At 34.0% G+C, this 15,195-nt stretch overlaps 1 pseudogene; it reads right to left on the minus strand.

The window, feature by feature from the left end:
- Positions 1–12,468: 12,468 nt before the first annotated feature.
- Positions 12,469–14,968, minus strand: LOC126954376 (uncharacterized; annotated as a pseudogene).
- Positions 14,969–15,195: the final 227 nt, after the last annotated feature.

Raw genomic sequence — 15,195 nt, forward strand, 5'->3', positions numbered from 1 at the left:
AAACACATGATAAAATTTGCAGAAAATAAAAGAAGCAATATATCTTATAGATTGTTAAAGGAAAGGCAAAAATTAGAGGTAGAATATAAAAATGGCATTTATTAAATATTTAAAAATTATAAAAATGATATTGTCCATCTACACAAAATATATATTATTTCTGAGAATTTTAGAAAATGTAGCAAATACATAGATTAAAGTAAGTTATTTTTATTTGTGGAAAATGAGTGATTACCACTAGAAACAGTATACAAGACAAAATAAAAGCAGAAAATAATATGATTTATCTCTTAGCCCTAAAAGTTCTAGGTTAAAGAAGATTTTTTATCTTCTTTAAAAAAAAAAAACTGAGGATTGGCCATCAGTGTATTAGAAAAATCATAAAGTTCTCTCCCTACTCCCTACCGCCTAGCAAAAAGAGAGTTGCAATTAAGAGGATGAAGGATATCTTAAGTTTAAGTATTTGATTTAACATAATGGAAATCATTAACAATTGTGAAAGTACCATGTCACATTTCCAGTGACTGAGATTGAATAATTCAGATTAAAATAGGCTGCAAAGGATATGGAGATTTTCATTTGGGTAATATGGAGAATTATGTTAACACATGGCTACAAAATAGTTTGAAAAGCTCAAACAACAGCAATAACATTTCTCTAATAAATACACGAACTTACACAAAAGTAGGGATGTCATTAAGGGTCAAAAATAAAGGCAAAGTTGAAACACATAGCAGTTTGCCAATATTAAAATTTTCATTGTCCTGGAGGCCCTTTTAGACCCTATATCCAGGAGATTTGGTTTTCATGGACACCAGTGACAGGGCTCATTACCTTGACCTATCAAAAGAACGGGGGTGGAACTAAGATCCTTCAGAAAATGGGACACTAACTGTCAAGTCAAAACAGGAAGAAAAAGCACATTCTTAAAAGAATGTTTCAAAAAGTTAAAAAAAAAAAAAACAACAAAAAACAGAAATTTCTTAGCCTTGGCTCCTTCTCTAGGTGAAACAACAACAACAACAAAACAAAACAGTCTTTTCCAAAGTTTTATAAGTGCTGAGCTGCTCTCATGCAGGATTGTGTTCAAATTTATACTAATGCATTACCACTGAAAACAGTGGCCAACTAGTCCTGATTTCTCCCAATTTTTTTTTCCTGTAAACAACCCAAGGACATCAAAACAACTATATATATATCTATAGCTCTATCTATCTATCTATCTATCTATCTATCTATCTATCTATCTATCTATCTCTCTATCTATCTATCTATCTATCTATCATCTATTTATCTATATCGATGTAGTTTTTAGAAAAAAAGGAAGTTTGAGGAAATCTCACATTATAACTTATTTATGTGTTGCCAAATAAATTCAGAAAATCCGATTATGCAGCAAGTCCCACAAAAAACTGGAATAAAATATCAAATATCGCAGACATTGCAGAGGGTTCTAATGTTGTCAATTCTCTGAAACTGTCTTCTATAAGAAGAAATCATGCTGAGTGGAAATTTCTATGATTAGGGGGAAGAGAGCAGGTGCAAAAAGTGCTTAGAGGACCTCAGAGGAAAAGAACAGAGGAAACACCAGCAAGCAAACAAACAAACAAATGAAAAAACATTTTCTAAAAGACAATGTGTTACTTTGTAAGGCAGGGCAGTGCCACTTGAGGGGCTTTGTCCCTTGAAGGAATGGCAGGAACTCATAGTTGGCAGTAGAATTTTTTAAACCTAATAAGTTCATAGGAACATAAGAGATATGACCTCTCAGATATGCCAATTATTAATGAAAGAATATGAAAGAGTAAAAGAGAAGGGATGGCCTAGACCTGGAGATAACAGTCCTTGGCATGAAGACTAATTTGGCTCAATTCCACTTCAAACAGAGACTCTTAAGAATATTCAACAAAATCCGATTCTCACAAATATGCATAGCAAAAATAATTGGCATAACATCCATACAAAGACACTAAAAGAGTGAAAAGAGTCTGTATGAGAGAGAGTAAGAAAACTAGAGATAATAGCTAAAAGCATAGTATCTATCCAGGAGAACTGATTCTGAACAATGAAAATCAAGATATGTTCTAGTAGTATTATTGGACATCAGGGAGCCTTCTTTTTTTCTATTCGTATAAGAAGTACAACGACACTGTATTTTTCTATGCTAAAATATGTTGTCTTCAAGAAGATGAGATTATTGATAAAGGATCACAAAGGGTAATGCAATTGTAAATTATTGATAAAGAAAACGGGAATTTCAGTCTCCATGTAGAAAAAATGATCATTATAAAGGTAAGGAGTGTCTCTCACACAGAAATAGTAAAGAACAAAAAAATAAAAGCACTGATATGCTTATAGAATTAGTCTCAGGAAGATTGAAACATATCTATCTGACAGTGTCTATTTTCTCAATAAATATGAGGTAATTATCAGCTCAGACTGCACTTCATCATGATAAGAAATGAGGAATGTACGAAGAGTGAGGATAAAGGTGAAAATTGTTCGAGAAAGGAGTGGAAATTTAATAAGGTGCCATTTAAAAAGTGATATCCAATGCCATGAGAAAAGCATATAAAATGGTATGAGGAAAAACTCAAAATACCTTGTTTTTCTAGAAGTTGTAATGCTTATTAAAATTATAAGTAGTACATAAAGTTTATAGTGTCCCATACTCCGAAGTCCACTTCTCATTGTACTCGGATAACTTCCCTTATAGCCACCCAGCTACTGTTAATAGTTTGTATGTTGTGGCATTTGCAATTTTTTTCTGTAAACACATTGAGACATAAGTGTATAAAAATGTACATTCTCTCTTTCTCTTTCCATTTTGAATTTCTTTCACAAAAAGAGTTATCTATTTTTCTTGGTATCCCTTTATTTTACCAATTTTTCTCAGTATGTAAGATCCACTTCATTATTGTAATGGTTCTATGGTATCTATAACATGAATACACTAGATTTTATTTATATGTGTTCCTGTATTTGAATATCTAAATAATTGCCAGAGTTGCTACTACAAAAAATGATATAACAAGCAGTTTGCATATATATTTGTAACACTGGTGAAAGGTGGATTGAACTAATGTCAGTTTCTGAAATCTATTACTTTTAAGCTTTTTATGTGGTGCTTATTTATCTAAGTGTGTGTGTGCACATGTGTGTGTTCCTCCATTATAACTTTCTGGCATTTTCTGTAAAAATAAAAAGCATTATGACTGATTATGATGCTTTGTGCAGAATATCTTATTCTTTTAGTCTTAGCATATTTATTTTTTATTGATTAATATTTATAAATGTTGCACTTATTTCTTAAAACTGTTTCAAAAATGTACATATGAAAGTGTTAATAGACCTTAAGACTACACCTAGACCCATGAATCACCTTCTAAATGTAAATTAGTAAGATGTACCTATAGGATTATTTGGAAACACTTGCACCTGCATTCCAAAGAGCAGAGTTATTCTATACATTAGCATATATATACCATATATATCTATGTAAATATGTTACATAAATATATAACATATAGCATATAATACCATGTGTATAACCAGTTACATGAGACAATATAAATACATATACTTGTGTACACATAGTACATCTCTGATGGGACACAACGGGAACTGATAAGAGTTATTGCTCTATGAAGGGAAAAACAGTGGAAATAAATACCGATTTTTAGTATTCACAGACTACTCTTTTGAACATTTGAATTGTTAAACATCATGTATACATATTATTTTAATAATAATTTAATAATTATAAAATACATTTAAAAAAACAAATGTAAAATTATGTTGATAATTTTGTACCAATCCTACCTCTTAAAAATGCTAAATTGTTTAATCTTTTATGGCAAAATGTTAGTGTAAAAATAAGTCATATACAGTGCTAAACACTTCATATATGTTAACATATTTAATCCTCACATCATGTCACCACCTTGTGAAAGTGGCATTATCTCATTTTGTTAAAGAGCACAATTGAAGGACTAAATAATATATTAAAGTCAGGGCAATTTTAACTTACAGAAGCAGGATTCTGCTTTCATTGACTTCAAAACAGTGATGCATGTACTATGTATAGATAACACTGAAAATATACAAATAACATATTACAGGTAGACATGTGAATGAAAAAGGGAATATATTCCAGGATTATCGGTATAAACAATAAAAGAAGAGGCTCATTCAGCAGGAGAGATATCAGGGAGAAAGAAAAATAACAAAGGACGCAAAATAAAAATAGAACAAGTTTATTGCTGGGATTGAGTATTAAAAACAAAAAGCATCAGATAATTATCTACAAGCTGTTTAATTTTATTCTCTAGTTCAGGAAAAGAAGAAAGTAGCAGTAAATGGGAAAATTACAACTTTAGTGGGATTTCAAGGTGGGAAGGATATGAAATGAGAGATGAAAATACATTAAAGAGAAATGAAAAAGAAAGTAACTGGAGTTACATTTACTAAAGTCATAAACTTTCAGAGAATAATAAGAAATGATAACTGAATCATAAGCAGAAATTGAGTGAACCATATAACAAATATTTCAGAGTTGAATTACTGCCTGAATAATCATACAAATTCAAAAAGGTAGAAGAAAGTTAGCATACATTATTAAGATAGCAACTAGGCTGTGGGTATAGGATGCAACAACCTGAACATGGGTAGCAACGATAAAAAAAAAAAAAGAGTACCTTTCCTAGTAGTGTCTGTGTGTGCACACACGTGTGATAACTGAGTATACAATGAGAAGTTCTATTAAGACATGATAAACTTCCTCAAGAAGTGTATCAATGACAAGTAAAACCATAAGCAAGTATCCATATTATTAAACCTACTAAAATAGCCTGCAATGGTTAGGATGATATACTCCAGAGTATGAAAATTTAATATTAGGGAATTGCCAAGAAAGAAAGATATTTGATAGGCTTGAGGGCCCTGGTAACTCAGGGTGGAAGATTGGGATAATGCCCAGAGATGAAGTGAAAATGGTCATATTGCCAGCACAGCATGATGCAATGTTTGTGTGTGTGACAAGAGATTTTCACGCATAATTCGAACTTGTAGGAAACCAGCATCTCTGCTATGTACCAGATCTGGCCAAGTGTAGGGAAATTATTAATTGTTAGAAATAAACTTATGCATAATTGAAGATTCACTAGCAGATAAATCAGGACCCAATAAAGAGAAAATGAATTTCAAGAATGACAAGGAAACATGAGAGAAATAAAGGAATTAAATTAGAAGGGTTAGCATGAGTGCCAAAATAAGAATAATAGATTTAGAAAGAGATAGAAATTTTGTGTATAAAAGAGAGAAAAACAGTACGGTAATATCAAAGGAAGATAATCCTGAAGATGAGAAAGTGGAAAACAGAGAGAGGAATAAATTTGAGATTGAGTTCATTCTATGAGTAGGGAGAGAAAATAAACAACTGTATGAAATATACATGAGTTTTTACAAAGAACTATAAGGAAGAGATAGAAAACAGCAAGAATCTAAAACCTCAAATGATTCCTTCTTTGTAAATAATCTATACAGCCTATCATATTCTAAGAACTCCTCATACAGATGATATCAAATCTCATTTCCACAAAGGAAAGAAAATCCAAGTACCAAAAACTTGCGGGAAAATACTTTTCTGGTTTGCAAATATTTTATGTGTTGAAGAAAATAAGGCCTTGCATAAGCAAGATAGGATGGGCTAGGGAGGTGTAGGATTATAGAGCCAAATCTGATGGGAGCAATGCCCTACTCCAAGAAGATTGCGTAAGTGTCCACAATGGACAGTTTTTTAAAACACACCATGGCACATGTATACTTATGTAACAAACCTGCATATTTCACACATGTATACCAGAACTTAAAGTAAAAGAAAATAAATAAAAATATGTCTACTTCTTTAGTATGTTTTATATTATACATAATATTCACTTTAATAGTATATGACATATACATGTAAATTATTTATATTGAGGAATTGTGTGCAGAAAAGCTTGAAGATTATTCTTCTTAATAATTACAAAGTTGCTAGGGAGAAGATAAGAGGAGAGCTTGAGAGTTAAAAAAAAATGAATACTATTTCTTTTCTTTTTTCCAAAGTGGAGATAGTGATGGATTATCACAAAATTTAACCCATTCTTTTAACCACTCCCCAAATCCAAAAGTAAAATATTATCAACGCTTGAAACATCCATGTCTCCTCAAGATCACCATCCTTCCAATAGGTAACATTGTCTTGACTTCTAAGATCGAGGATAACTTTTTTGCCTGTTTTTGAATTCAAAAAATTGTGTTGTATAATATGAACCCCTTATGGTTGACTTCTTTCACTTAACATTAGTTTTGAGAGATTCAGCAATGCTCTTAAATGGAGCAGTAGCTCATTATTAAATCAGTATATAATTATGTAATATTCCATTTAAAGAATATTCCACAAGATAAATGTGCATTTTATGGTTGAAATAATTAGGGTATTCACCTTAGTAGCTATTACAGATAATGCAACAAAGAAATTTCCAGGACATAACTTTGGGGAGCATATTATACATTTGTGTTACATTCCTAGGAGAGTATCTATGAGGTCATTAGTTGTGTACATATTTAGCTTATTAGATACCACCACCTTTTTGTTTCTCTAACAGTGACTTTAATAATTTACTGCTAGAGGACTTAGAACTATAAAGTATCCTCATTTATATAGTAAGAAACAGTATTGCTAAGATGTCAGTCCTCTTCAAATTTATCTATAGATCTCATTCAATCCCAGTTAAATTTCCTATGTGTTTTTATTTCAGTAGAATTTGACAAGATGAATCTAAAATATATAAGGGTATAATAATTCTTAAGTGGCTCATGCCAATAATCCCAGTGCTTTGGGAGGCTGCGGTAGGAGGATTGCTTGAGCCCATCCTGGGCAACATAAGGAGACCCTGTCTCTACAAAAGATTAAACAATTAGTCAGTGTGGTGGTGTGCACTTGCAGGCCCAGCTACTTGGGAGGCTGAGATGGGTGGATCACTTGAGCCTGGGAGGTGATCGCAGAACTGCACACCAGCCTGGGCAACAGAGCAAGACTATTTCAAAAGAGAGAAACAAAGAGAGATGCAAAAAAATAATATTCAAATAGTAATTTAACATTAAAATTAAAATAACATTAAAGGATATTTACTATCATATTGAAAGAATTATTATAACATTAAAATAATCAAGATAGAGTTACACTGGCTTATAGTAAAAAATATTTCAGTGAAACCAAATAAGGTGTACAGAAATAATAGACCTATGTATACATTTTCAATTCATTTTTAACCAGGCTACAAATTTAACGAAATGGGGAAAAAATTAATACATGACTTGTGATATGATTTAGCTGTGTCCCTACCAAAATCTCATCTTGAATTCCCATATGTTGTGGGAGGGACCTGGTGGGAGGTAATTGAATCATGCTGTTCTCCTCATAGTGAATAAGTCTCATGAGACCTGATGGTTTTAGAAATGGGAGTTTCCCTGCACAAGCTCTCTATTTGCCTGCTGCCATTCATGTAAGACGTGACTTGCTCCTCCTTGCCTTCCACCATAATTGTGAGGCCTCCCTAGCCATGTGGAACTGTATGCCCATTAAAACTCTTTCTTCTGTAAATTGCCCAGTCACAGATTTGTCTTTATCAGCAGTGTAAAAACAGACTAATACAGCTTGCAACAACTCATTAACCAAAAGGAGGGGGAAACAAAATCAGACAAAAAACAACAGAACAAAATCAATCCCCAACTCCCTAGTGCAAACTAACTAACTAAATAAATAAATAATATTAATACTAAATGAATCATAGACCTAAATGTAAAAGTTAAAATTTTAAAGTTTGTAGGAGAAAGCAAAAAATATGGTGTATCATCTATGTTAACTTGTGTTAATCAAAGTTTCTTACAAGACCAAGAGTAGATATTTGAAAATTGTTAAAGTATATGTATTCATAATTTAGAAAATATTTCTATTTCTGTGACAAATGACATTGGTGGTTTGATAGGAATAATGTTGAATCTTCAAATTGCTTTCTATAATATTGATTCTACATTATACAAGCTCATTCCATGAGTTTGGAATGTGTTTTCATTTATTTGTGTCATCTCTGATTTCTTTCAGCAGCATTTTGTAGTCCTCCTTTTGGGGGAATCTTAAGGGTTTTCTAGGTACAGAATTATATTGTCAACAAAGATAGTTTGACTTCTTTTCCTATTTGTATGCCTTTTTAAAATTTTTATTTTATTTTCATTTTTTTTTTATTTTTATCTTGCCTGCTTGCTTTGACTGGGGCTTCTGGTACTATGTTGAGTAGGAGTGGGAAATGTGGGCTTTTGCTCATTCAGTATGATGTTGACTGTGGCTTTGTCGTAGATGGCTCTTATTATTTTGAGATATGTTCCTTTGATGCCTACATTGTTAAGGGTTTTTTTTTTTCATGAAGGAATGTTAAATTCTATCGAAAGCCTTTTAGGTGTCTATTGTTCAACAATACAAGAACAATTAACTGAAGTTTCAAAATACGAAAAATGTCAAATGACACATAAAACTAGGCATTGAAGGAACATACCTCAAGATAGTAAGAGCCATCTAAAACAATCCTACAGCTAATATCACTCTATGGGCAAAAGCTCAAATCATTCCCCCTGAGAACTGGAACAAGACAAGGATGACCACTTTCATCACTCCCACTCATTATTGTACTGTATGTCCTAGCCAGATAAATCAGGCAAGAGAAAGAAGTAAAAGGCATCCAAATAGGAAATGAGGAAGCTGAGTTATCTCTTTTCATTGATGATATGATTGTATACTCAGAAAATCCTAAACACTCTACCAAAAGACTCCTAGAACTGAAAAAGAACTTTAGTACAGTTTCAGGATACAAAATCAAAGTACAATGATCAGTGGCATTTCCATACACCAACAACATCAAGGCTGAGAGTGAAACAAAGAATCTTACCTACAATAGCCACAAAGAAAATGAAATGCCTAGGAGTCCAGCTAACTAAGGAAATGGAAGAGCTCTACAAGAAGAACTACCAAACACTGCTAAAAGAAATCAGAGATGACACAAGTAAATGGAAAAACTATTCATGCTCATGAATTGGAACAACCAATATCAAAAAAATGGCCTGAACTGAATCTGAATTTACAGACTCAATGCTATTCCTATCAAACTACCAATGCCATTCTTCACACCACTGTAAAATACTATTCTAAAACTCATATGGAACCAAAAAAGAGCCTCAATAGACAAAGCAATTCTAAGCAAAAAGAACAAATCCAGAGACATAATACTATCTGATTTCAAACTATACTTAAGGCTACAGTAACCAAAACAACATACTATTGGTACAAAGACAAATACATAGTGAAACAGAATAGAAAACTCAGAAATAAAACTGCATAGTTACAACCATCTGATCTTTAATATGGCTGGCAAAAGCAAGCAATGGGGAAAGGAATTGAATTTTCTTTATTAATTTTATTAAATACTCCCTATTCAATAAATGGTGCTGGGATAACTGGCTAGCCATATGCAGAAAATTGAAGCTGGATCCTTACCTTTCAACATAAACAAAAAATAACTCAAGGTGGATTAAATATTTAAATGTAAGATCTCCAATTACAAAAATCATAGAGAGATGCTATATATATATGTATATATGTGTGTATATGTGTGTGTGTGTGTGTGTGTGTGTTTTTTTTTTTTTGAGAAGGAGTATCACCCTTGTTACCCAGGGTGGAGTGCAATGGTACAATCTTGGCTCAGTGCCACCTCCGCCTCCTGGGTTCAAGTGATTCTCTTGCCTCAGCCTCCTTAGTAGCTGGGATTACAGGCACACGCCACCATACCCAGCTAGTTTTTGTATTTTTAGTAGAGATGGTGTTTTGTAATGTTGGCCAGGATGGTCTTGAGCTCCTGACCTCAGGTGATCTATCCATTTCAGTCTCCCAAAGTGCTGGGATTGCAGGCATGAGCCACTGCACCTGGCCAGAAATACTCTTCTTGACATCAACTTTGGCAAATAATTTTTGGCTAAGTCCCTAAAAGCAATTGCAACAAAATGAAAAATAGACAAGTGGGACCTAATTAAACTAAAGACCTCCTGCAAAACAAAAGAAACTAGCAACAGAAAAAACAGACAACCTACAGAATAGGAGAAGATGTTTATAAACCATGCGTCCAATAAATGTCTAATATCCAGAATCTATAAGGAACTTACAGAAGTAAGCAAGCAAAAAACAACCCGATTAAAAATGGGCAAAGGACATGAACAAACACTTTTCAAAAGAAAACAAGCAAGTAGCCGAAAAGCATAAGAAATAATGCTCAGCATCACCAGAGACATGCAAATCAAAACTGCAATGAGATACTATCTCACACCAGTCACGATGGCTATTATTAAAAATGTCAAAAACAACAGATGCTGATGAAGTTGCAGAGAAAAGGAAATGCTTATACATTGTTGGTGGGAATATAAATTAGTCCATCCACTGTGGGAAACAGTCTGGAGATTTCTCAAAGAACTTAAAACAGAGCTACCATTTGATTCAGCAGTTCCATTACTCAGTGTATACTCAAAGAAAAATAAATCATTCTCCTAAAAAAAAAACACATGCACTTGTTCGTTCATCACTGTGCTCTTCACAGCAGCAAAGAGATGGAATCAACTTAAGTGCCCATCAACAGTGGACTGGATAAAGAAAATGTGGTAAATATACACTATTGAATACTATGTAGCCATAAAAAGAATGAAATCACGTCCTTTGCAGTCACATGGTTGCAACTGGAGGCCATAATCCTAAACATATAACAAAGAAACAGAAAAGAAACAGACAACCAAATACTGCATATTCTCCCTTATAAGTGGGAGCTATATATTGAACATGCATGGACATAAATATGGGAATAGACTTTGCAGATTACTACAGAGGAAAGTGAGAGAGGAGGGTGAAGGTTGAAAAACTACCTATCAGGTACTTTACTCACTGCCTGGATGATTGGATCTGTACCCCAAACCTCAGTATCATGAAATATCCCATGTAACAAACCTGTACATGTACCCCTGTATCTAAAATAAAAGTTGAATTTAAAAGAAGGCACATTACTAAAGGTGATACGTAATATCACTACGCATGCATAACAATGCCTAAACAAAAGGAAGACAATAGCAAGAGATGCTAAGGATATGAAGAGATTGGAGCTCTGACATAATGTTCATGAGTAGGTGAAATAGTGAAACTACCTTGGAAAACTTTTTGCAAGCTTTGCGTAAAGTTAAAAATAATCTGATCTTTGAGCAATAAAATGAGTAATGCTAGCATACGTCGTTAGAAAGACTTTTAAGAAAACAGATACATAAGACTTAACAGTGACAAGATTTGAGACAATAGAATTTATTTTCTTGGATGAATAAATGCACATGATGTGGGTATTCATATGTTGATATACTACTGAGCAATAAATACTGTATTGAGCAAAGAAGTCAGATACAAAAAAGTACATACTGTATGATTCCATTTATATAAACTCTAGAACAGGAAAAACCAAATGATGATGATTGAAATCAGATTTGTAGTTGCACCTGGGAGTGGCATAATCAATAGGAAAGGGCACTCAGACATTTATGGGATGTTGGAATTCTTCTATATTTTGATGAATGTGTACATTCAACAAAAATTATTGAGCTATGTACTTAAGACTAATTCATTTTATTGTGTGTAAATTATACACCAACTTTAAAAAGGGAGAGGGGAACAAGATGTGGTGACATAAGTGATAATCTGGTGAAGAATATTAATTTTATACTATAGAAAATGTGTTCCAATTTATATTGTTAAAAGTTAGTTTCCTCATCCTTTCCCAAGCCTGTTACTTAATTAGAAATTTATGACTTACATTGTTTCAAATTGAAATAATTATCTTACCTCTTTAAAGGATATTGCTTTAAATTGAATTGGGTTGTTACTATGAGGGACCTCTGTTTACCAGTCTTCAGTATAACCCTGTTTTTTACTACTGAGTTTTTAATGCCTATTTTCAATGTACAGTGTATGTATTCCGGAATGTCTGATGCCATCATGAATACTAGGTGCTTAGGAGAAGGACACATTCGATTTTGAAGTATTGTAGTATTGAATCAAGATTAAGTGGTGTGGTATAAACTATAGTGCAAAGAGTGAATTTAGATATATCTCAGAGGTAAAAAACTACTAAATGAGATAGTTTAGATGATTAATAAAAAATCTTACATTTCTAGAATTCACAACTGAACAGATGGTGGTGACAAAGAAAGGCAAGTTTTGCAAGAAGTTCAGAAGATTGATAGAGGATGTTTGATTTTGCACATATTAAAGTTGAGATCATTACGAGGACATGCCAAGTAGGAATTTAACATGAAGTATGGTACTATTAAATAAAGAACTAGAGAGATTAGAAGTCACCTATGAGAAAAACAAAATAGATTAAGGAGAATGTGTACAATGAGAAGGGAAGAGACCCTGGTATAAACCTTGAAAAAAAATCTAATATTTAGTGGCATGGGTAAAGGAGAATGCCTCTGCATGGGAATTGAGAACAAGTGTCAGAAGAGATGAAAGTACTAAAAGAAGAGTTTACTGTCATGAAGCCAAAAGGAAACTGTCTCAAAACAGATTTTAAAGAGGTTTAACAAAGGCAATGGTGATGTATATATAATAAATGTCATTAACGAGTGTATCAGGAATGTTCTGGTAGAATTTTAGTAACCTGCAAACTCAGGTCAGATGAATTAACAATGTTATGATTTTTAAGTTGTTCATTTTTTCTTGTTATTGGAATTGATATGATGCTATTTCTGCTTTCTACGTCATAAAAAGTAGTCAGAAATCCATTAATATGTATTTTCTTTGCAGAGATGACTCATTGCCATGAAGTAGCAGTGCCATGTAGTAGACACTGCCATGAAGCACAATTACAACATGACAACACTTACAAACTAGACCAAATGATTTGATCATGATCATTTCTCCCCTACATGCTTTTATACCGGTTCCTGAAAACGTGAAAGTTGGATTCCATGTGTTAGTGTTTCCTATGTTTGCATTTGCCCTTATGTCCGTGAATATCTTCAAAGAGAAATATTTCTAGGTTGACTAATATGTTTTAATCTTTTCAAGAGATTACATTTTCCCATTTTTTAAATTCATTGAGAGATGTAGTAAAATATTAATTCTCTGATAAATGCCAGGAGTGAATTCCTGCATGAAAACAGGAATGAAGTATAATTTGAGGAAGAATAAATCCTAAAGATGAATACATCAATGAAATGAGAAGCTAAATTATTGGGCTGGATTAACCAATGGGATATCGAAGTCATTTAACAAATAAAGGTAGGAGGTAGACAGAGGCATATGCTAAGTGTTCAATAAATGAGATAATGATCACAACACCTGCGGCTGAAAGCAAAGAGAGAAGAAACAGTATATTATATCCAAATTATGTGGACTTTAATGGATCAGGTTTTATCTTTCATTTTTACATTGATAATAGAAAGGGAGGGGTAGTAATGGTCTGGAATAATAGTATTATTCCACAATGTTTGATTGCTAATCCTATGTTCTAGGAACTGTGCTAAAAACTGTACATAGATTACCTCATTCAGGTTCTCAAGGTGAAGGATTTATTAAGTGTATTTGGTTTAAAACCCCAGTAGACTGAAGGAAAAATCTATGACTTAGTATATCATACTGTTTGAATTAGCATAAGTGGGGAGCCTGAAAGTCCTGGAGAAAAGTTATTATTTTTTGAATGGAGCCAGTCTTCAGTTAATAAATAGATGTAAAGAAAAAATTCTCTGACATAATGGAGGTGATAGATGATGGAGAGACACAACTGTGGAGAGTGGAGTTGAGAGAATAAAAATGGTTGGGATAGACCGGGCTCAAGAACATGCCAAGACACTTGGGAACAAGACATGAAGGATACCAGGGGCTCTGAATTTTGAGGGCTGACTTTTGAAAACAAAGATAAATGACATCCCAAGTTTAGCATCAGCAGTTTCTTTAAGGAAAAGGGGCACTGGATTTAACGACCAGAGGAAACGTCTCACTCAGTTTCATTCCTGAAGAGGTACAAAGCAAAGTCTGAATTCTCTGTTCACTTTGCCTGTGATAAGGGTGAAGGGGTGGCCTGCCCCTCCACACCTGGGGGTATATCTCATCAGGTGCGACGAGAGACTAAGAAAAGAAATAAGACACAGAGACGAAGGAGAAAGAAAGAACAGTGGGCCCAGGAGACCAGTGCTCAGCATACAGAGGACCTGCACCGGCACCAGTCTCTGAGTTCCCTCGGTATTTATTGGTTACTATTTTCACTATCTCAGCAAGAGGGATGCAATAGGAAAGCAGGGTGATAGTGGGGAGAAGGTCAGCAAGAAAACATGTGAGCAAAGGAATCTGTGTCACAAATAAGTTCAAGGGAAGTTACTATGCCTGGATGTGCACATAGGCCAGATTTATGCTTCTCTCCACCCAAACATCTCAGTGGAGTAAAGAGTAACAGAGCAGCATTGCTGACAATATGTCTCACCTCCCGCCACAGGGCGGATTTTCCTCCTATTTCAGAATAGAACAAATGTGCAATCGGGTTTTATACTGAGACATTCAGTTCCCAGGGGCAGGCAGGAGAAAGAGGCCTTCCTCTTATCTCAACTGCGAGAGGCTTTCCTCTTTTACTAATCCTCCTCAGCACAGACCCTTCAGGGTGTGGGGCTGGGGGACAGTCAGGTCTTTCCCGTCCCACGAGGCCATATCTCAGGCTATCACATGGGGAGAAACTTTGGACAATACCTGGATTTCCAGTGCAGACGTCCCTGCAGCTTTCCTCAGTGCGTTGTGCCCCTGGTTTATCAAGAATGGAGAATGGCGATGACTTTTACCAAACATACTGCCCGTAAACATTTTGTTAGCAAGGCACATCTTGCACAGTCTTAGATCCCTTAAACTTGATTCCATACAACACATGTTTCTGTGAGCTCAAGGTTGGGGCTAAAGTTACAGATTAACAGCATCTCAGGGCAAAACAATTGTTTAGGGTACAGGTCAAAATGGAGTTTCTTATGTCTTCCTTTTCTACATAGACACAGTAACAGTCTGATCTCTCTTTCTTTTCCCTACAAAGGGGAGTT

This window comes from Macaca thibetana, chromosome 5 (genome assembly GCF_024542745.1).
Source record: "Macaca thibetana thibetana isolate TM-01 chromosome 5, ASM2454274v1, whole genome shotgun sequence".
NCBI classification, from domain to species: Eukaryota; Metazoa; Chordata; class Mammalia; order Primates; family Cercopithecidae; genus Macaca; species Macaca thibetana.